Raw genomic sequence first — 24,658 nt, forward strand, 5'->3', positions numbered from 1 at the left:
CATACTCTGCTAAGGATGTCATGCGGGGAATTCAATGAAAGTCCTTCTTGCATGTCATTCTAAGAAATACAATTCTTACTCAGATCATCCTGTTGTAAACTTGGCCTCGAAAAGGGTCGATGTAGTATTGACTTTCACAACATCATCTTTTCTGATTGCTTTATATCAATAGACAATTAAACACAGGCATTGCTATCATGGGCACAGGAAAAAGTTACAGCCTACATCCAGCTTTTCTCTCCTTTTTTTTTCTTTATTTCATTTACTAGCTGCAGAGAGCAGAGACTAAGTCTCAGAATGTGGACTGCACTAACAAATATCCTGGGCTTGGCCCAGCATGCCTCACTTTTCATCTCCTAGCAATCCTTTTTATTTTTGAGATTTTTTTTTTTTTGAGAGAGAGCACGAACAAGGGGGAGGGGCAGAGGGAGAGGGACAAGCAGACTCCCCACTGAGCAGGGACCCTGAGATCATGACTGAGCCAAAGGCAGCTGCTTAACCCACTGAACCACCCAGGAACCCCTCATCTCCTAGCGTCCTTGCCTCAAACCCTCAGGTTTCTAATGAGAATGGTGTGTTCTCTTTGGAACTTCAAATATAGTGGTAAACTGTGGTCACTGCAGGGAAAAGTGCATAGAGCAAATTCTTGCTGGTATTTCTGGCTAGCCAGCAGTCAAAACCCCACTTCATTTTGGGGAGCCCCTTCCCCCACTGTATGTGCCTTCATAAGAGGTAGGCACACAGGCCGAGATGTTCCTTATTTATTTATTTATTTATTTAGATTTATTTATTCATTTGAGAGAGAGAGAGAGAGCAGGGTGGGGAGGAGCAGAGGGAAAGGGAGAGAGAGTCTCAGGCAGACTCCACTGCGCATGGAGCTCCTTGCAGGGCTTGATCTCACGACCCTGAGATCAGGACCTGAGCCAAAACCAAGAGTCAGACTCTAACTGATTGTGCCCCCCCAGGTGCCCCTAGATGTTTCTTTTTTTAAACAACCACCTGACAGCTAGAGCGTATGATTAAGGTTTGACTGATCAGATGCTCCCACCTGGGACTTTAGATCTTGAGGGATGACGCAAAGACTCCAAGATATTCCCCAGGGTTGTGATCAGTGACATTACTGGAACAGCATGGTAGTAGCCTCTGCTCATCGCAGGGGTCCAACCTGTGAGTGTCCTCGCCAGTCTCTTCCTCTGCCTTGACCATGACTGTCTCAGGTAATATTTTCTGAAATTAATCCTTCAGCATTCCTGTCCATACAGTAAGCTACTTGATAGCCTTCCAATAAATCTCTTTTCTGTGCCCGCTAGCCAAAGCAAGTTTTTGTGTTTGTAACCAAGAACTCTAACTGGCCAGTGTATGATGTCTGATCTAGGAGATCTCGTGACACAGCAAAAAAGAGCACTAATTTCCCGTTATATACTCTGAGCTTTCCTCGGGGCTCTGCCACTTAACTAGCTATGTATTTTCGGGCAAGTCACTTAATATGCTTCCTTCTTCATTTATAACATAGAAATAATAAAGCCTTTTCTACATGTCTGCTCTGGTAGGTTTTGTTTAATGTCCCTTCTCCCTGACTCATGTAAAAAGTCTATGGAAAAGGACCATATTATGAGTGGCATTCAAAGATTTTGTTCCAAAATGCCCTACTTCTCCCTCGGACAATTGGTATTCTTTTATACAATATGTGGTAGTTAACTCTACTCTCTCTTCCCTGAACTTTCCTCTCCAATACCTTCCATATTCAATACCCAAATGTTTGCCTCTGCTTTTTATCCTATGACGTGAACTCCCAAGTATTATTCACACTCTCTGAGAAAAATATTCCCAAACATGGAGTTACCAGCAGTAGGTGACCTCTTAGTTCGGAAAACCATGGGATCCCCCTTTTCATCTTCTGCTTCCAATTATGAGAATCCCAAACTTCCACCATATGGAGCATTGTGAGTGTCAGTGAAGATAATTCAAGTAGGAGAGCCTACTGATCTGCAAGATGGTATGTGGTAACCATCCCTTAACAGTGGGCTCTCAAAGAACTTCAGCTCTCAATGTAGTATCCTCCTCATTGAATGTGGACTGGCCCTGTGTAACCAATCGAATGTGACAGAGGGGGTGCTGTGTGAATTTTGAGGCTAGATCATGAGAAGCCTTGAGGCATACTGTTAGAATGCTTCATGAGGGGAAGCCAGTCACCATGAAAGAAGTCTGCCTACTCTGGGATTGCCACGCTGTAAGAAGCCCAAGCTCACCACCTCGAGAAGCTGCCAGGAGAGAGAAAGAGATTGAGCCAATTATCATTTGTCCTTGCCATCTCAGGCCAGGAGCCCTGTGTATGAGTAAAGGAGGCACCTTGTACATTCGACCCCGGAGACACCACACAGAGAACTGAGGAATGCAGATGACAGCACACACAGCCAGTGGAGCTGGTCCAACTTCTCCAGCTGAGACCCCCAAATCCCAGAGCAGAGATGAGCTCTTCTCTCTGTGCCCTGCTTGAATATTTGACCCGCAGAATTACGAGCATAATAAAGTGGGAATTGTTTTATGCTATTAAGACTTGATGTGATTCGTTATGTAGCAACAGATCCCCAAAATACACTGTGTTTGTTATTAGATGAATGAATAAAGTCTTCCCTTGAGCAGGGTTCTCTTGTGACAGTTAATGGTGACTAGAAAAGACTCCACTTTGAAAGATCCACTAACATGCCTCAGAACGTGGCTAGCATTTACGTGGCTCATGTGCCACCACACCCACTGAAGACTTTGCTAATCGATCCCCGAAGTTTGTCCCACGGAGAGCACTCTGATCTCCTGTCATTGCAGGGGTCTATGCAGCCAATGCTCTGCACACACGTGCTAGAGCTTATTCCCCATCCCTGTCTCAGAAGTTCACCCTTTCTTCTTGTTGTTCTTTAAAAGACCACTGGATTAAAAATAAATGCAAGTTAACAATACGACATCTTCAAGATGAGGCTTGAGTCTTTTTCTTTTGTGGACTTAATTTTACATCAATCTTTCATCTAAGAAGATGCAGTCAATTAAGAATACTTCGGGAAATCCTAATAAATGTATTGATTGAATGAAAAAGTAGGTTATAAAAATGTGTGTAGTAAGAAACCTATTGAATATATATAAACATACATAACATATATACATATAATGATAATGGAATATAAACAGGTACTGTGCGACTACAAATAATTAAAACTTTCTGTATTACGCTTTTCCATTTTTTTGCAATTTCCTACAAAAGTACATAATTGGAAAATAAAATAAAATGTAACCACAGACACCTAGAATATCTAAAAAAAAATCTAGCAATAATGGGTACAAAATGGGCACCCACCAATCTGGTGCACACCTGATGGGTATTATAACCTTGATCATAGAAATTGCTACTTCTTCAAAGATGGCCAAAGACAGGTTATTTTCTAGATAATACCTCTGCCAGTGCCCAAAAGAAATCAGGAACTAAAGGTATTATTGAACTATACTATACATTTACTCTAAGGGAACATCATCTCCTCAATTTATGGAATTTGGGGGCATCCCCTGAAGCGATCTTGTATTTACCACTGTGTCAGTCAGGGTCCTGGAAAGAGAGAACAGACCAATAAAATATTACTCTAGTTTTGAGAACCAAAAGGCAATAAAGGAGCACTAGGGTATTTCAAAAGTGATGACTGCAGGAAGAAGCTCCCACTTACTGAGGCTGGGGAAGGAAGGAACAGGTTGGGATTATTAGAAGTTAGCAACTTATGTGGGTGGAACTAGAGGGTATTATGTTAAGCGAAATAAGCCCGTCAGAGAAAGACAAATACCATATGATTTCACTCATAGATGGAATTTAAGAAACGAAACAGATGAACATAGGGAAAGGGAAGGAAAAGTAAAATAAGATGAAACCAGAGAGGGAGACAAACCATAAGAGACTCTTAATCACAGGAAACAAACTGAGGGTTGCTGGAGGGGATGGGGCTGGGGAGATGGGGTAACTGGGTGATGGACATTAAGGAGGGCACTTGATATAGTGAGTACTGGGTGTTGTATGCAACTGATGAATCACTAAATTCTACCTCTGAAACTAATAATACTCTATATGTTAACTGAATTGAATTTAAATTAAGAAATTAAAAAAAAAAAAAAGAAGTTAGCAGCTTAGAGGAAGGGTCCTCTAAGACCCAAACCTCTGAGAAGATACTGTGTGACTTGCGCTGGTGTCTCAGGGGTCCAAGGAGGACCCTCGCAGCTCTGGGACTCGGGTGTCTGAGGAGGCAGCACCAGCATGCTAATGATGGTACCTCTGAGGGGGTGAAGGCTGGGTCTAGGGAGGTGGGAAAATTGCAAACCAGAGCAAAGTGCTTCTGTGGACCGAGCAGCTGCTTTGAGGCGGAGAAGCAGCTCTGACAGGACCAGCAAACACATAGGAAGGAGCCTGTCCCTTCCTCCTCCTCCAGGCTTTCCATCTCCCTGTGGGGCTCCCCGTTGTCAGAGCTGGGGAAGGAGAATGGAGGTTTGCAGGGGCCCAGTGCCAGCACTGTAAACGGAATATAGAAGTGTGGAGAAATGCTAACCTCCCAGTTGCCCTGTCTCTAACGATGAGCTACGAGTGCCCATTTCAGATACGCTATATTTAACCAACATTATAGGTAAGAGTGTGCTACAGACATCCGATGATGGATCACTTTACCTGTATTAAAAACCATCTTTCTACTGACCACATGAACCAATAGGTAATTGCAAACAAACCGTTACATGGTGCCCAAAAGCTTGCAGATTTGAGTTTGCCTAGAAAACATTGGCGTGAGTCTTCATTGCCAAGGAAGAATCAAAACTTTCCACCCCAGGGATGCCTGGGTGGCTCAGTCATTTGGCGTCTGCCTTCGGCTCAGGTCATGATCCCAGTGTCCTGGGATCGAGTCCCGCATTGGGCTCCCTGCTTCTCCCTCTCCCACTCTCCCTGTTTGTGTTCCTTCTCTCGCTGTGTCTCTCTCTGTCAAATAAATAAAAGCTTAAAAAAAAAAAAACCACACAAACAAAACAAAACAAAAAAACTTTCCACCCCAATTTTCTGGGCTTTTTTTTTTTTTTCCACTTCCGCTCAGAAAAACTGCAACTAATTTAAATGTCTCTGAAATTATCTTTTTAGCAAGCTGAACTTCAATAGGATCTAATCAGTTTATATTGGGGGTCTTTATAAGAAAGAGCCTCTGACTCTTTGTTATCAAAATGTATTTTCCACATCATACATCGTCCTCTTTATGACACTCCTGGGAGAAATTCCTGCCTGATCTCACAACCAAGAATAGAAGTAATTCTTCTGAGCAGTCAGTCTGTTTTTACCTTACGGACTCCGAACTATATAACTGACCACATTTTCTTCACTTAGTTGCTGGCAAACTTTTGCCAAATTGCCTCCTTACTTTATTCCCTACTCCAGTGTATGTGCGTGTCATGAGCATAAGCATTTTTTATTCTATTTCTGTTGAATCTTTGTTTTGGATTTTATTTCCTTTATTCCACTTTTGACTTATGACACTTTATCGTATTTTCTATACCCATTGCAAACCTCCCGATACGTATTAGGAAACAGGCAGAATATAATTAAATATATATATAAGAAAACAAATGACATTTTACAGGTGTTCTTGGGAAAAGATATCCAATGGGGTCAAGTGATGCAAGTTCAAGAAATAGACTAAGAAAATTAATTAGGAATACATATAAATTTTAGAACATTGAAATGTTTGAGACGGGTGAAATGTTTTTGTCTTTATTGCTGACACTGCAGAAAATGTAATAGGAAATCAGAGCTTCTGATACAGTATTCATAGTTTAAATACCATTGATTTTATTTTGTGAATATCTTTGTACATCCCTCTGGGTTCTTATTTATGTATTGAGATTGTGTTTCATTTTAAACGAGAAAATATTTTTAAGAAAGCTCTTCAAAAGTGTGCTAGAATCTAAAAGTATCATTGGGTTATGTCCAGAATCCAAACTTTTCCCCCTTCTATCGGAATGTATTTCCACTTTAACACTAAAAGCAATGGAAAAATGTACTTGATGGCTTGAGGGTATTCTTAGGGTCATGATTCATAGGTAAATATGAATAGTAACAAACAAACGTAAGATTAACAAAACACATGACAAATGTCCAAAGATTTTCTTGCCTTGTCAAAATATCGATCTCATCTGACCTACATTTTTCCCCAGCTGCAGCTCCAAGGTAACTGGATCACAGACGACTCCTCTACAGAGGAAAGAGAGGGTCTCTGTGATGAATTTGCATCCCCAGCCCCCATTTCCACAGATTTTACTGTAAGAAACCAAAACACTCCACCAGGATTTAGGATGCAACCTGGCTAGGCAAATATTTTAATGTCACTACCATATTCTTGCCATTGGGTCATTTAATGTCTCTGGGCCTCAGGTTCCCAGGAAAATAGTACCTGCCATCGTAGATAACCAAGAGGATTTAGCTAACCAATGTCTGAGCCCGGCTCAGAAAAGGACTCCCGAAGTGGTAGTTACTGTTATTATTAACCCTCTCCTACTTGGGAGGAGACAGGTTATAACATATCCCTCTGGGGGCCAATATTCTGCCAGAATAAGGCAAACAACTGGTTGAAAGGCAAATCCATCTTTTAAGCAATCTGTTGTTTTTAGTTACTTGAGACAAGTGTTAATGGCCAGAGTTTGGGTGGGGAAAGCTAGCTTCTATAAGAAGCAATTCGCTTTCTGGGGTACAAGAAACAATGGCCCCTGGAAATTTTAAACGACATTGGTATGGTCCTTGAAGCAATTTTGGTTCTTTAAAGAATACCACGTAAGAATTGTCTGCTGTCCTGAGTGTGTTCCTTTGGAATTTATGTTCTGGCTGGCTTTACCTCCCCTAAGAGGTGCCACTGGCTGAAAATAGCACTGGGTCCGTGCTGTTCCTGCTTGGTGGGATCGGAGAGGAACTCAGCGCTATGCAGGCTAGGCGACGGTGGCAGTGGGAGGTTTGGCCTGCTGTTCACAAAAAATTATATATATGGCCCTGCACGAATTGTCTGGAGAGAGCGCTAAACTCCTTGCCCAGTAGCAACAATACTTACAAGTCCACTACCCACCCGAAGGGTTGCCTTATTTTCAACCCCTTCACACAGACCACACGAGACCATCAACTGAGAGAGACAGCTGGTTCATTTATGTGTGAAGTTCATTGATTGTAGGATGGCTGAAATGCTCAACATTTGTCCTTAAAATTCCTCTCATGGCCATCTCGGAATGATCTCAGGACCCTCATCCCTGGCAGTATCTTTTAATTGCAGTGTTGTAAATCATCCAAGGACACCACTGTCTCTTCTACCAGAATGGGAGCTCCTGGAGAAGACATCGTTTCTCTTTGTATTTTTGTATCTCTATTGCCTTTGATATCTACATCTTTGCATTTTATATCTACATTTTTTATATCTATATAGTACATAGGTGCTTCATGATTGTGAGTTAACTGAACTAAGCTGTGTGCTCTTCTTGAAGCCTAGCGTGTGCGGTTGTTAGAAATGTTTTAGACATTTGTTACCTTCTGCATTTGCTTCCTCAAAGCTTAAATTTAGAGGAGCTTAAAATGGAGATTAAAAAACACCATGTCCAGCCCACAAACATTACACATAATAGTTCTGGGAGGCAGGGAGGTTAAGCACATTACCTAAGGTCGCAGCTCTGACCAATGGCGGAGGTAGGGCTGGTATCAACGATCCGACTCTTCATTCAGTATTTTCAGATGATATGTAATAAAAACATGGTTTTCAAACCAGAAACCCCTTTCTCTCAGTGTTAGTGTTTCTGTTGGTTGCTCCTGGCAACTAAGGTTTCAATGGGATTTCATCTCATTGGTGGGAGTGCACAGGGCTACCTCCCTGATCTCTCCAGCCCACTCCTTAAAACTCTCTGCTCCGATGTTCCAGAAGGGAAATAAAAATTCTTCCCATCCTGACTTTCCATTTGGACATTCATTTCCTTTTTGTCAAAATCAATTGAAAACAAAATTTAGACTAATGTGGGAGGTTTTTCCCCTCTTCTCTTTGGGTAATTTTCTCTCAAAATTAGAATCCACTCACCAGTGCCTCAAAATATTAAAACATGTTTGTGGCAGAACCCATAAGTGAGATGTTTAGGTGGCTTTTCCTAAGCTGAAAATGGTTTAATCAGCCTTACACACTGAAGCCATAAACATCATTAAGCTGCAATATCAGCTATATTAGTATTTGAATCCTCATACAAAGGTGCCAAAAATACTCTTATTTCTACAGAATTTTTTTTTCACAGAGTTTCAGCCTGGAAAGAATTCTTTTAAGAGAAAAAAGTTTAAAATAGAAGGCCTATTCTCAAAAAAAAAAAAAAAAAAGAAAGAAAGAAAGAAAAGGGAAGAAATATATATATATAGCTCACAACTTAACAAACTTTAAGTAGAATTGGCTTATAGCAAAGTAGTAATAACTAGCATGTATATTTTGAGCTTATTGTGTTTCAGGCATGTTTCTGATAGTTTTGCTTTTATCAACTGATTATTAACTGTGAAGTGGACACTACTACCTTGGCTAGTTTAGGTAATAACAATAATGCCTAGCACATTAATATCTTCTGAGCAACAGCCATGTGCCAAACACTAAATCAAGCATTTCATGTACTTTTTACTATTTAATTTTCATATAGCCCATGAAAGATGAGCATCATCCCTCAGTGGAAAACCAAGTTTCTGCAAGGTTAAGTCATTTGCCCAAAAGCATATAATTATTGAGTGATGGAGCTGAGAGGCAAACTCACTTGTATCAAATCCAGAGCCCATGTCCTGTCCACAGGCAGCAACCCCCGGAAGATGGACAGGGATTTGTGATTCTTTTCTAATTCTTGTTAAGGAACTCACTGAACCTCTCCGTGGCTACCTTACCACTCTCTGCAGCCTGAGGCTCATAAATTGACTTGATGTTTAAGGATGGTAGTCATAATATTTAACAACCTGAATACATGGATAACTCACCCATCAGCACCATGGGGGCCATAGACCTGGAGCAGGGGTCAGGGTGACTCCAGGCTGTGTGTGTACGTGTGTGTGTGTATTTCACAAAGGGATGTCAATATCACAGAGGTGGGCCAAGAGGACTAGAATAATGAAATGGTACTCAGGAGTCTCAGGGCAGTGCCTGCTTACCAACCACAAGGAAACTATTTTAATATTTTAAGAAGTGATACTTGTATAAAGCAAATGAATATCCAGCAATAAATTTCCTGAAAAACAAAACAAAACAATGAAATCTTGACAACACAAACTAGTTACAGGAAGTAATGAGAAGTACTATAACATAGAAACTAGAGGTTCAGTCTCTGGAACCAAACTGACTGGATTCAAATGATTGCTACCTGGTCGTATGACATCGACAAGTTGCTCAGCCTCTGTGCCTCAGTTTCTTCATCTGTGAAATGGGTGCATACCTCCTATGCTTATAATGAGCATTGAGAGAGATAATTGAAGCAAAGTCCTCAGGAGAATATTTGGCACATAGTATGTGTCAGCTAATTTTGTAAGAACCTATATGTCTTTAGAGGGCATCTTCATACATTATTTCTTTTATGTGGGGGATTTTATTTATTTTTTAAAGGTTTTTTTCATCTTTTTTTTTTTTTTTTTGACAGAGAGACAGAGAGAGAGCACAAGTAGGCAGAGTGGCAGGCAGAGGGAGAGGGAGAAGCAGGCTCCCTGCGGTGCAGAAAGCCCAATGCAGGGCTCGATCCCAGGACCCTGGGATCATGGCCTGAGCTGAAGGCAGACGCTTAACGACTGAGCCACCCAGGCGCCCCTAGAATAATTTCTTATAATAGTTTGCAACCACTGAGGTCTTTCCACTACTATAATGTTCATGGTTTCAATATTTCCTCTTGGAAAAGCTATTTTCCTGCATTCTTTGATTGAAAGTCTTACGGTTAATGATGACTCTTGATTAGCTACATTAATGAACAGTAAGGACCACAGATAATCCAAAACAACAGTTAATGCTGAAGGTCATTCCTATTTGGCTTTAAACCAGTGCTTTCTTGGACTTTCCTCTTGCAGATGAACCTTTATTTTAATTCATCAAATATTTAGTGAACGCCCATTTGGGGTCTTTTCCTGTACTACACAAGGGGTACAGAAATTAATAATATGGAATCCCTCACTTTGGAGAAATCAGTCTAGCATGAAAACAGACCTGCAAACAATTCTTTACAATAGGGTTTTTATAAGGTGGAGGGAGCCATCATTTCTGCTTGGGGAGTCATGGAAGATTCCATGGATAAGGTAAGTGTCCCCTTTAGTGGGCAGGAGGTGCTGCCAGTATTTTTTAAGAAATAAAAATTGACTGATAAATCTAAATCTCTCTCTTTTTAAAAAAAAGTAGGCTCTACCCTGAACGTGGGGATTGAACCCAAAACTGCCAGATTAAGAGTCACATGCTCCACTGACTGAGCCAGCCAGGCGCCCCTAAATATCTCTTAAATATGATAAGTTGAGGCTCATCTCTCTTCCTCCTGTCCCAAAGGCTAACAAAATAAGTTTTGAATGCACACTTTCAAATCAGTTTAATCCTTTTACATGTATATAGTAGTATCCATATGCTGTTATTTGTTTTGTGCTTTTAAATTTACACAAGTCAATATATAATTTTGTAATTAATCTTCCCTCATCATTACTATTTTTAAATACATCCATGATAATTTTAATTGGTCTATAAATAAATATACCACAATCTTATAAACATACCACAATTTATTTATTTTCTTACCTACTGGTAGGCATTAACAAAACACCTGTTTTGGTTTTTTTTTGCTGATACAAAAATATTTTCATGAACATGTCTCTTTGTATATATAGATTGAGAGTTTTTTGGTTTTGGTTTTAAAGAAATATGCCCAAGTGGAACAGCTGTGTCATAAGATAAGCACATTTTCAATTTTTTTCTGTATGTTCATCAGATCATTTTTCAGAGTTGGAGAGTTTATGGTCAAATAGAATTTAAAATAATAGTTATGTATGGCATCTACCATAGGCCAAGTTTGTGCATGGCATTTTTTATGTATCTAAATTATTTCTCATAAGAATTCAGCAAGGTATTTGGTGGTCACCCCCTATATTCACAAAGGAAGAATTAAGGTGAAATAAATTGCCTAGGGTCACACAGCTTGTAAGGACAGAACCAGAAGACCAGGCTCCTTTCCATCCATCTGCCTCCTGCCAGCCTGTGGCCACATTTCCTGGAGGCAGCATTGTGCGGGGTTCTTGCTGACCGCCATCCACTGCTTCCTTGGCTTACACTTCCTCATGACTTGTACAGCTCAAGACAGCTTGCTCCCCAAACAGTTCCACATCTTGATTAAAGAAACTTCCTTCAAGAAAAAGAATAAAAACAAAAATAAGTTATTGTTAACTTTTCTCCAAACTATTATTAAATCACTTAAAAATACATTTAAATAAATGGATTATCCTAAAGAGTTTGAAAATAATTGCTTTTCAATATTGCTCCTGTGCTGCACCTGTTTGGAAAGCCTCTTTTATTTTTATCATGAACATTACTTCAGCACTCTCTCCCATCGAGTCACAAATTTTTAATTAAGGAAGTTTTCCCAATTTATTTATTCCTAATTTATTCCCAAGTTCACAATGCTGAACTTAGAAAGGACATAACTACAATATTTCTTTGTTTTTGAAAATGTCTTCATTTTTCTCTCTTTTTTTTTCACTTCATTGTAACAAGTCAAGCAGTATAGAGGGAAATTAACAATCTTATTCAATTAATCTAAAAATATTTGTTAGGGGTCCAGTATGTTTCAAGCAATTTGATAAAGCAAATGGATATAATGAAATGTATAGGTAAGAAATCAGAGAATCACACTCACCCACTCAACAAACACTGCCTATATCAGACATTAGATCATGCCCCGAGGATGCCAAAATGAGTAAAGACACCATGATTGCTTTTTAAGAGCTTACTGCTGGGTAAAAACATAAAGGTAATACAAGATGATCCCCTGGAGAAGAACAGAGCACACAATTTTATGGTATCCTTAGAGAGACTGGGGAATTCCTTGTTGGATGGGACTGAGGTAAATTTAAGCCCGTGTGCCAGCCTAGGAAGTCTGATAAAATATTAAGCCCCACATCTGAGAGTGGGGTAATCAAAGCAGATGGCAACAAATGGTAGCTGGAGACTAACATCAAAGCTCAGAGTCAGATCTTGTCTCTTAGGGACTTTGAAGTGTATGATACAGTATTGTCTAAAATCACTACTCTGTCCTTCAGATCTCCAGGTCTTATGTATCTACTAGGTGCAAGTTTGTACCCTTAAACACCATCTCCCCCAGTCCCCTTCATCCCACCCTCCAGCTCCTGGTAACCACCATCCTATTCTGTTTTCACCGGTTAGGCTTTTTTAGATTCCACATGCAAGTGATATCATATAATACACTGTATTTGTCTTTCTGTGTCTGACTTATTTCACTTAGCATAATCCCCTCAAGGTCCATCCACGCTGCAACAAAAGGCAGGATTTCCTTCTTTCTCATGGCTGAATAATATTCCATTGTATGTATATATTTATAAATAGGTTTATCCATTCATCCGTTGATAGACACTTCTGTTGTTTCCATATAGATTGGTTATCGTGACTAATGCTGCAATAAATGTGGGAAGATCTGAAATGTTCCCACCACAAAAATGAAACAATACTTTTGTGACTCTAATGGGATAGAGGTGTTAGCTAATGCTACAGTGGTAATCATTTTGCAACATATAAATGTATCAAATCAACACACAGTACATCTTAAACTTACACAACGTTATATGTCAATTATATTTCAATAAAAAATAAAATTCTTAAAAAAGGTCAGAGTCAGAGAGACAAGTGTCTCTGAGGGATGGAGTGGAGGTCAGAGCCTGGGAAGGCACAGAGCTGGGGGAGATGAGTTTGAAATACATACCAGTAGTGAGTTTAGTCAGAAGCGGTGACCAGTAGAAGGGTGACAAAGGCCTATTTTCTGGAATGTGTAATTAGAGTTGGTCAATGAAAGTGGGACCCACACAGACAGATAGAAAGATTGGTGCAGGGTTTGTTGCTTGAAGAATGAGTAGTACCAGATGAAGTGTGGTACATTCCTGAAGGAGGGGCAGCAACTGGCCAAGCACTGGAAACTTCCAAGGACCAGAGGTCTAGGCGATGTCGAGAGACCTGGCTGTGGCAGACAGTAGGTAGCAGTATGCGGCAGGCAGAGGCTGCTGGGAAGGCATTATAAGAAGTTGAGAGGCCACCAGATGGCTTTGAGTTAGGAGAGAACCTGATTAGGTCTGTGATTCCGTTACCCAGGGGGAGGCCACACAGAAGCTCGCTTCTATTAGAAAGATAGTAAAACCGCTCAGCAAGAAGAGAAACAGACCACCTGAAGGAAAGCACTCAAGACATGGACAGGGAGAGGAATGGCTGAGGAGCTGGTAAACGTGTCAGGATGCAGGGAAAAAAAAAACATATGTCAAAGTATTTCCTGCTCTTCTGGAATACCAAACTGCAGAGAAAATGTGAGAACGGAATCGAACATTTCTCTTTTTTATACTACTTCATTTGTTTTGGAGAATTTAACCAGATTGAAGAGAATATTAAAAGTGCAGTGTGGGGGCGCATGGGTGGCTCAGTCGGTTAAGCGTCTGCCTTAGGCTCAGGTCATGATCCCAGAGTCCTGGGATGGAGCCCCGCATCGGGCTCCTTGCTCAGCGGGGAGTCTGCTTCTCCCTCCGCCCCTCACCCCACTTGTGCTCTCTCTCACTTTCTCTGTCTCTCTCTCTCAAATAAATAAAACGTTAAAAAAAAAAGAATACTTAAAAAAAAAAGTGCAATGTGAGAAGCATTTTTCTTCCAATTCCCCCTGAAGTCCAGATGAATATAATCGCATAAAAATAAAGATTTAGCACACAGAAAATTTTCAAACAATAAATAGGGGGATGTGTCTGTCCTTACGTCTTCTGATTAGGAAATTCTTTTCTAACAAACTGGAATTGATTTTCATTGAGGCTATAAGTCTGATAATTGTTTGAACGTGTCCTTTATATTTTATCTTCTATTAGAGAAGAATAGCATTTGTGTCTTCCACCCTATTTATACATGCGTTGGTGTGGAATCTGCTAATAAAGAAATAAAGTGATACAAAATAAATCCCCTGTTATAACCTGAATTTCAAATCCTAACCTGGAACCATCTTTCCTCTCCACAAAAATGATAGAAATAAGACCCAGTGTATTCTCTTTGAAACACAATTTTTTTTAAAAGATTTTGTTTATTTATTTGACAGAGAGAGAGACACAGCGAGAGAGGGAACACAAGCAGGTGGGGTGGGAGAGGGAGAAGCAGGCTTCCCTCCAAGCAAGGAGCCCGATGTGGGGCTCGATTCCACGACCCTGAGATCATGATCTGAGCCGAAGGCAGACGTTTAACCTACTGAACCACCCAGGCGCCCCTAAAACACAGTTTTAAGTTGTCTTTTTTTTTTTTTTAAAGATTTTATTTATTTATTTGATAGAGAGATAGTGAGAGCAGGAACACAAGCAGGGGGAGTGGGAGAGGGAGAAGCGTGCTTCCTGCCAAGCAGGGAGCCCGATGGGGGACTCGATCCCAGGACCCTGGGATCATGACCTAAGCCGAAGGCAGACGCTTAACGACTGAGCCACCCAGGCGCCCTTTAAGTTGTCTTTTAAGGAATCATTCATTTCAGGGTGTTCCCTGGTTTTGACTAAGAAAATAATTCCCTCAGTCTTTCTTTCCCTGAATCTAGCCTACTTCTCCCTTGAATCTGTTTTGTTTCCCACAAAGTTCTTTTAAAACACGAAATGTCCATATGTGTGTTTCTTTCTCTCCTTCAGCAGCTGCATTCTCGGCCACATATTTACATAATTTGGTGGCCGGCTCATCAGTCCGTTCCTTCATGTGGAAATCGCCGGAGTCCAAAGGCCTCTCTGGGGTGGCACTGCACTCATTATTTGTATGACATTTGCTAGAGGAACCATGCTTGCTCCGGACTCATTTTGAACTTATCAAGGAAGGATGTGGATGACATCAGGGAAGGATTTTACAAGACTCTGTCTAGACTGCCAAAACAATCTGTGGTGGGAGAAAATTGCGTAAATATGGGCTACCAGGAAACAGTCATTTTTCTTCTCCCCTCCTTGTGGTCTTTTTTTGGTGTGGGACCGAGTGCAGCCTGGGCTGGCAATTCTGTAAATTATACTCTTTGAATCATGTAATAATAACTCAAGGACCAGAATGATTTAATGCCATATGGTAAGTGAATGTGGGAATCATCTCAGACCAAATAAATAAACAGAAGAAGTGAGTGACTTTGAGCTAGTTTTAACTTACATGTTTCTTCCAAATTTCTTAGTTTTATCCAAGGTTTTGTGGGCATTCTAGATAGACAGACACCCCAAGGATAAATACTAGATGAACAAGTAACGATGCAATTTTTCTCCTGCGGATGGAAGACGGGGCCCAGAACGAGATTTCTTTGCCTGCACCTTACCTACTCAAGGGTGTGGCAGAGCCCTTAGTCAGTTCGATTGGGAAAAAAAAGGCCTCAAATGCTTCCAATGTTCCAAACAATGTACTCCTTTCTAGAAATACAAAGATCCACTGGCTTATGGTGGTTATTTGCTTGGTCCAGCCCCCAAAAAGCATGACGCGGTGAATTTTCTTCATTGAGTCTCGTTTTTAATTCTTACACCCAGGAATGACCACACAAAAAAGGAAATAGATGCACTTCTTGAAGTGTCAGGCCTAGGCCAACCTGTGCAATGAGGAACAGTTTTGTCTATTTTAAGCAAAGCCTGGGACACAAGAGATTGCTTTAGAGTCATGTAGAACTAAATTCAAGATCCTAAGAAGCAGTGCTTTTCCTTCCTCTGTATTTCCCTTTTCTGGGTTTTTATTCCGTCTTTGGCATAAATTCTCTTTCTCTTATCCAGTGACCCCCATCTACTATCTACTATCTGCCGTAGGTCACGCACATCTGTTCCAAACCGGCCTGTGTCAGCCCAGCTGTTTGAAGGACTTGCTGAAGGTTACTGAAGATTCAGACTAGGGGATAGGTGACCAATTATGCTGCCTAACAAACCATTTAAGAACTTAGTGGCTCAAAACAACATTATATTTCATGAATCTCCGGGTTGGCTAGGTCCTGCTTTGGGGTTGTTCCTCTACTGGTCTCACTTGAGGTTTTTGTTTTTTTTGTTTTGTTTGTTTGTTTAGAGAGAGAGAGAGCAGGGAGAGGGGCAGAGGGAGAGAGGGAGAATCTCAAACAGGCTCCACACCCAGGGCAGAGCCCGATGCCAGGCTCAATCTTACAACCCAGAGATCATGACCTGAGCTGAAATCAAGAGTCGGATGCTTAACAGACAGAGCCACCCCGGCACCACCCCCGTCTTGAGGTTTTTTATGAGGCCACTGGGCTGCAGATAGGACCTGGTGGTTGATTCCTTGTTCCTCCAAAAACCTCTTGTCTTCCAGGACTTCTTACTGCCTGGGCTTAGAAGTCTCAGCACATCACTTTCTTCATAGGCCCACCTACATTCGTGGGTAGTAAACATTAACACTGTTTGGGGCCATCTCTAAAGATTAGCTACCACACTAGGCATCCCTCTATTGGGAAAAGAAGAAAAGAAAGGAAGGGAGGGAGGGAGAGAAGAAGGAAGGAAGGAAGGAAGATAGGAAGAAAAAAGAAAAAAGAGGCAATAAAAAAACAAAGACACAAAGAAAAAAGAGAAAACAAAAAGATTTTCACAAAAGTCATGCCTTTAAGCAGTGCCCTTTGCTGTGAGGCATATTAGACAGCCTGGCTACACTGCAGAGATGATTTAAAGAAGGCTTCTAGCTCAGACCGCACCATGCTGAGACAGTTCGCATGGACCAAGGTCAATCTGTTCGGGTCACACCTCCACATCTCTCCTGAGATCCCCACGGCCCCCACCCCAGCCTTAATTTATGAAGAATTAAAGAGCTCCAACTAGCTTCATGACACTGCACAATCCTCTCCCAAACAGTGTGGAACCTTGGAGTATCTGGGGGCTAGGACAAGAGGTAGAGGCCAAGTAAGCAAGGGTAAAATTGGTGTATGCAAAGGCTTTGAGACAGAAAAGCTTGTGGCGTGGCGGGCACCAGGGAGCAGCTGCGGTTAAAAGGGAACTTGGCATTAGAAATCCAAGGTTCTTGTCACAGTCCTGTCATTTGCCAGCAGTGTGACCTATAACAAATCACTGGAGGTCTTTTTCAACCAGACAAGGGGGATGGAGAGCTGCAGACCTCACAGGTTATAGGATTGAAAAGGAAAAGGAATGCGTGAGCAAAGTTCCTTCGTAAACTTGGAAGTGCTTTGCAAATGCAAAATACCAAACGCATAAGATGAGAGCCAGTAGGAGGTAAGCTACAAGAGTTCATCACAGATCACACGCAGAAAACAATAGGAAACTTAAGTGCAGTGAAGCTGGAAGAAATTAAAAGGCACATAAACCACATAGATGGCCCAAGAAATAAATCTGTTCAATCTAAAAATACACTTTATATTACTTTTACAGTTAAATTTATACTCCTGATTTCTCCGGAAATCATTTTCAAAGTTTCTTAGTTCGTCTATTTGCAACACCTCTGCAACTGTCCTAAAAGCAGAGACGACCTACCGAGAGCAGAAGTTAGTGCATTATGTAAAATTCCATAGGTGTTTGCCTCTTGCCTCCTAGGACACTTAGCAGACTCGCACTAATTCGGGACTTGTTCTAACGTTACAGTTGGCATGTGTAAGACCTCATCAAGAACCATGAGTCACGGGGAAAATTGTTTTACACAGAGCAGTTAACTCCTGGTCTTTGACTTAGATGAAATGGCTGGCTTTTGACCAGATGTAGTGAGGAGACCGGATGGACCACAGAGAGGAAGCTCTTTCCTCCTGCCTTCAGCACATGGTTCAAAGGCAGTGTCTGCACATAAACTCTGCGGCCAACACTGACACACAAGTTTTCACACGCAGGTGGAGTGAGGAGTTGGCTGACGGTGTGCCCACAGCCCTGTGTGGGTTTTCCCCTGTCTCTGTGTTGAAAAATAAAATGCTGTGTTCATCTATAGAGAATGACTCACTTGGAGAGCCTCCCGTGAAACCCAAGGCTCAGGTTTCTGTGTGTCGTCTCCAGAAGGACTAAGCGGGCCAGGGCTGAGCAAGCATGATGGGGCACCAGCCAGCAACCAACTGTACAGGACTTAAGAGAGTGCAACTGGTAATGAGTCAGCACTTTGAAAAGTAGATTCAGGCTGTGGGATGATCCTGCCTTTTCTCTATTTCACTCAAATTGACATTGATGTTGATGCTTCCTTGAACAAGCAGGGATGTCGAGATGACTCATGTTTATATTTTCTCACCTGCCCTTGAAATGTAGTATAAAACTAGTCCTTAGAATACTCTTCTTTCCATGTGTGTGAATCTAGAAGATGTTACACCTGAAGAAACAGGCTGATCCAAGGAGCTCAAAAGAGCAAGATCCACAGGTGTATGATGGCCTGGCTCTTGGGAAAAGGACATTCCTGAAGAATTTGACTTGGGAACACAACATTTAAATTTTATGCAGACGACAGAGCCAGTTTTGCCGCCTATGAGTGGAGCCACGGATAAAATGTCCTTGAATATGTCATCCTTGGATTCAAAGAAAAGACATAACTATTTGTAAAAATTATTCTTTAAAAAAAGATGACTTCGTTTTGTTTACATACCAGAAACCCTGGAATGGGAATATCTTTGGATTTATTCATTTTATAGGAATTTGCTGGTAGCACCTACATTGTTTGTATACCAGTTTATTCCCCAAAAATGAGAGAGGCTGGGACACAATTGTTGGAGGAGATGCCTTTTGAACCCATTATGACAAATTATAATTAAATTAAACTGGAAGAGGGGTGCCTGGGTGGCTCAGTCATTAAGTGTCTGCCTTCGGCTCAGGTCATGATCCCAGGGTCCTAGGATCGAGCCCTGCATCGGGCTCCCTGCTCCGCGGGAAGCTTGCCTCTCCCTCTCCCACTCCCCCTGCTTGTGTTCCCTCTCTCGCTGTGTCTCTCTCTGTCAAATAAATAAAACCTTTTTAAAAAAATTAAACTGGAAGATACCTAAGAGAGAACTGATGTGATGGACAGCGAAAGAGGGGAAGGGCTGTCTGACCTCCAATAGTCTAACATAAACTCCATTGCGCCCACCCTGCTCCTGGTGGGCCTGTGAGATCATGGCTCTCCAGAGAGGAAGAGCCGCGCTGTGGAAAAGCCAGCAGGGCTGTTGAATGGCTCACAGAAGCGATTTTTATCAGCAGAGTCCAAGCTTAGTACAGGAAGCGAACCCCCATCCACGATGCCAGAGGGCCTCCATCCGAAGGTGACTCACTTGGCGCTCTTCAACTGAATGGGGCATTTAATTAAGTTTTTTTTTTTAACCTCCTACTAATTTCTCCTTCCTCATGTGAGGTATTTCAGGGTGTGTGAGCAACACAATGGTTTGCTTCTGTTTTCTTGCCTTGCCTTCTTCAGGAACTCATTCTAGAAGGAACAGAGGAAAAAAATGTGTGTGTGTGTGTATGCATATTTACCTATATATAAATGTGTGTGTGTGTGTGTAGTCTAAAGTGTCTACATGAAGCTCAAATGATAGAGTCAGATAAGTCTGGCATCATTATTGGCAAAATAATCCTTCATTGGCTTCAGTTTATAAACTGGCATTATGTATAGGAACAGTCTAAGGTTTTTTTTTAAGGTGGAAATGAAGTACTGACTAGAAAGAAATTGTTCTTCTGTCACAGTTTTAATGTGTTCTGTCCATTTTCAACTTAGAATATTGGGGTAAGCCCACTCCATCCCACTTATTTATGTAGGTGGCTCCGAGAATGTTTCATTTATATTGTTTCTGGATTAGGGTTTTTTTTTTTTTAAGCTTTAAAGAGAAATAGGGAAGAAAGTGTGCCTGCTTAAAGATTAATCCTTATGTGTAGTGAGATGCTTTTGGGGTGGGGTGCTTCTGGAAGGTAGGCAGCATGCTATCGGGCAAAGGAGCCCCAGAATTGGAGTCAGGAGACCTAGATGCTTATTCTGACTCTGCCTTTATTTACTTAGATCATCTTTATTTCTTTTCCTTTCTTTTTCTTTTCTAAGAGATCATCTTTAGCAAGTTAATTAACCACTTGGGCTTCTACATTTTCTAACCTGTAAAATGCTAGATTGAATCATCCTTAATGGTATCCTGCAGCTTTTGTTATTCTAGGATTCTTTTTCATGATGTGTAGGTTGAAAATGTAGAAAACCCCCAGATATATAAAGAGGCAAGTCATTGTTCCTAATAACATGATTGGATTTCACTACAGAGTTGATCCAACAGTTTGAGGTCTTATGAATAATTTTAAATGTTTGAAAAATAGTCAATTAACCAGAAAGTGAATGATATAAGTTTAATGTTCTATTAGTTTACGGAGGACATAAAAATACATGTGGTAAGAAATAGTCCAATATGGATCAGTTTACTAGTCCAATTTTTTTTCTCTGATACTCCAAGGGCACTTTATAGTGAAACATACGCATTGACTTACACTGAAGAATTCCAAAGCATAGAGATGGCCCTTTAAAGCCCATAGCATTGCCTTAACAATCAAGTTTTTTGTACTTTGAGTTACCCAAACACTTCCTACAGTTATTTTCAGAAAAAAATTAAATAGTTATGCTTTTCTTAAAAAATTAAGAACAAGACTCCTATGCCTTCTCTCTACTCCATGATCTCCTAGGCAAGTTCATCAATCCCATAGGTGTAACGATTATTTTTATGCAGATAAACACCTGAGCACCAAACCCATGCTGTATGTGGGAAGTCTCCACTTGGAAGCCTCAATTCGACCTCATCCTTTGCCAAAACCTACTGTTCCTCCTGGGGTTCCTATCTTGTTGTTGGCTCTGTCCACCGGTCATTCAAGTTAAAACCCAGCGGTCATCTCTATACGTATTTCTACCTCACACACCATGTTCAATTGCTTTAAATACTGGCAAATGAGGGACAACTCCACTTGGTGTACATGTGTGTGGCTAAACCGTTCTCTTACATTCTTTGCAACGAGATGGAAATTTCAGCGTACCAACAGAGTTCCGTTAAAGAACCTCACATGAACTTTTATTTCCTGTCAAATGCAATACCCACAAAGAATTGGATATTACCTACATGACTTTTAGCATTTTGCTTCAGTGTGGAAACTGCTAACTGTCCGAGTGGTCCTAAGCCTGAATTTAATATGGCTTATTCATGATTGGGGCAAATGACAGAACTCAGTAACCCAAACCTACAAACTGAAACTCTAAAGGGAATTCTGCTCCAGCAAGAAGAAAAGGGTGGGCTAATTCCTTGATTATTTTCTCAGAACAGAGATGGAAATACTTTTCCTGGTATTCCCAATGGACTAAGACAACTAGCCCTTACCTAGGTGAAACCCACTGGGCCTTAATCAAAGGTATAAGTCTCTAGTTATGCACACTAGTGGGTCTCAAAGTGTAGTCTCTAGATCAGCAAAATCTTGGGTGCTACCCCAGGCCTATTGAATCAGACAGAAACTCTGGGCACACACACAGCAATGTGTTTTAACAAGCCCTCCAGGTGAATCTGACACATGCTAGACTGAGATCACTGATTGCAAAACCAAAGAACTTCAAGCATTGAACTTAAATATATTATCAAACCTCTTTCAGTGTAGATATGCAAATATTTAATAGAAAGGATATAATGACTTATTTTATTAAAAAATGACAGTCAACAGTTATAGTGGGCAATGTTATTATCAATTTCAAATCCTGAAAAAAGGAAACAATTTTCATGTGGTAGATCTAAATCTTCCAAGTTTTGGTCCCCAAAGACAGGAGCTTTTCCTTTGTTTTGCAAACTCTATCATAGAATCCTTTCTTATACTCATTTCCGCATATCTATTCTTACCTGAATTTATGTCATTATCATCATTTACAAAGCTATTTAGTAATCTCCTCAATGTTCATGGATGGTCATCCTTCATAGAGCTACTCAAAATAGCTTTCTGAAACTTATGTCAAATCGGGTTCCTTTATCTTTTCGACACTGCCTTGTAAAAGTGATTTTTCCTAGTTCTTAGTTTTATCACTAATTACTCATCTGTGCTCTGGGTTTCACACCTTCTCCCTGTGCTCTCTGGTTTGGTCCTATTGGACCATTCAACACTGCCCAGAGGTGTATATACTTCCACAACTCTGTGCCTCCACTCATTCTATTCTGCATATGAAATTATGTCATCACATCTTCTCTTAAAGTTCTACACCTTTCTCTGTGATACTTTCTCTGATTCTTCTTACTGGAATTAGTTTCATTCTTTCCTAATCCTGGGAAGAATGGAAGGAATATAATGCATCCTGGTTTAATGCTGTGTGTACACTATCCAGTTTAATCTTTATAACCATATAAAGCAATTCTATGGTCCCCATTTTATAGATGTGTAAATTGAGGTTCAGAGAGGATTGAGTAACTTGCCCAGTATCATATTGACAAGAGCTGGTGGAGAAATGATTCAAACTGAGGTTTATTTGTGGATCAGGGCTAGTGATCTCCTGACTTACCATGATGGGCCTCCATCTAACCTTTATTTCGATACCTCACATTGTATGTGACTATATCTTCCATAACCTACTTGAAGGAAGGTATTATTTATCTCGGATGCCTGTTGCCATTACAGTGTGTTACATATGTAAATACTCAATAAATGTTTGTTGTAATTAAATTCAATCAAATTCCTTTCCAGCCACTTTCAACTAAGATATTTTTCAAATGCAGCCATCTCTCTTTAACTCCAACTCTTCGCGAGGGATATACTCCTCATTAATTAGTCACTGTATGAGAAGTGAGTGAATCAATGCTGATGCTGGTAAAATTTTCACTTTTTTACTTCTGCAGTGCTGACAATGCCGCCGTTGTATGACAAACATTTTGGCTCAGCTCAGATTTAATAAACCCAACTGTTTGTACATGCTAATGTAATAGATGGCCCCCTTTCTTCTTGCACAAATTGCGGCTTGATTATTAATTATAAACGCCCTAGGACTATATACCTTCTGCAGGCTACAAGTTCTTCCTTGTCTAAGCTTTTCTTTTCTTTTCAGAATGAAAAATGGAGAAATGAACCAAATTTGTAACAAGAGATACAGTAACGAACAGGCAATCGTTTTGAGAATTTAATTCCTATGGTCAATCTGCTTAAAAGTGACTGAAGCCAAATAATTGGCTCAAACTTCTGCTTCACATATATTTTATAGATGCAAAATAGGTTGGCTCATCCAAACCAACAAATCTTGGTGTTAATATCACGGCAGCGACCAGCTTGGCTCTTACCCGGCGTGATCACCTTAGGAACTAGAGTCTCAGCACATTTCCCTACCTCCCAGCTGCCCCATGGGCACCTCCCTCTGCCCTATCTACACAGGCTTATCAGATGCTTGGAGTCCTGATTGGCTAGTCAGAAGTGCTTATCTCTGGAAACCATCTACCCTTCCTTTCTATCAGTTTTTCTGGGGTCTGTCTTTGAACTTACCTGCTCCTTTAAAGGACTCAGCAGGCTGCTTTGCTTGGTTTCAAAGTAGATGCAAGGGCTGAAAAGGCTCAGCTAACTTACACTCTCAATTTTTTTTTTTTTTAAGATTTATCTATTTATTTGGGGGGGGCGTGGCAGAAGGAGAGGGAGAGAGGCAGACTCCCTGATGAGTATGGAGCCCAATACGGGACTGGATCCCATTACCCTGAGATCATGACCTGAGCCGAAATCAAGAGTCAGATGCTTAACCGACTGAGCCACCCAGGCGCCCCATCAGCTAACTTACACTCTAAAAGCAAAGTCCAGAGAGACAGAGGGAAGGAAGGAAGAATTAAGATAGTTCCAAGAGAATCACTGTGGAAGTGTTCAAGCACCATCTGGGAGGTATAAAGATGAACAAATTAAATTGAATCAGTTATGTCTTTTAAGGGGTCCAAGCCAAATGATCAAAGCAAGAATTTGAATTTCTTGAACTACCATTGGTTGCTGAAGAGATAAAAATTTATTTGAAGTCATTAAGACAATCCCTATTTGGCTAATTCAACTGAAATGTTCAGTGTTCATCTAGTTTCTGAGCATAACAAAGGAAATAAGAGAATGAGCCACATCCTAGTTATTTTTATAGCCTTAATTGTTTTCTTACGTTTCCAAAAGACAGCAATTCACTTCACAAAGCCACGCCCACCAGAATTTCCTGCTCTTCATCTGTTTTTCACCAATTTCTCTTCCTGAACTTATTCTTTCTCTCACCTTTTCCCTCAACATCTTTTTTAAATTTCAAAGAGGCAAACACTGGGGCATGCCAGGTTTGGGTAATAAGCTTAGGGCAGGAAGGTGTGGTTAGGGTGGAGGTGGTAAGAAGGCATTCTAGTTCTTTTATTTTCTTATTTCAGGTCTGGGTAAAAAATGCAGCCTTTGTATGTGTGGGTGTTTTTCTATGATGCATAGGTATGCACAGCTCTAGTCTCTCAAATGACTAACTATGAGTATGCCCATCTT

This window comes from Mirounga angustirostris, unplaced genomic scaffold (genome assembly GCF_029215605.1).
Source record: "Mirounga angustirostris isolate CCGP_5_RB_7025 unplaced genomic scaffold, mMirAng1.0.hap1 SCAF_15, whole genome shotgun sequence".
In the NCBI taxonomy this organism is placed as follows: domain Eukaryota; kingdom Metazoa; phylum Chordata; class Mammalia; order Carnivora; family Phocidae; genus Mirounga; species Mirounga angustirostris.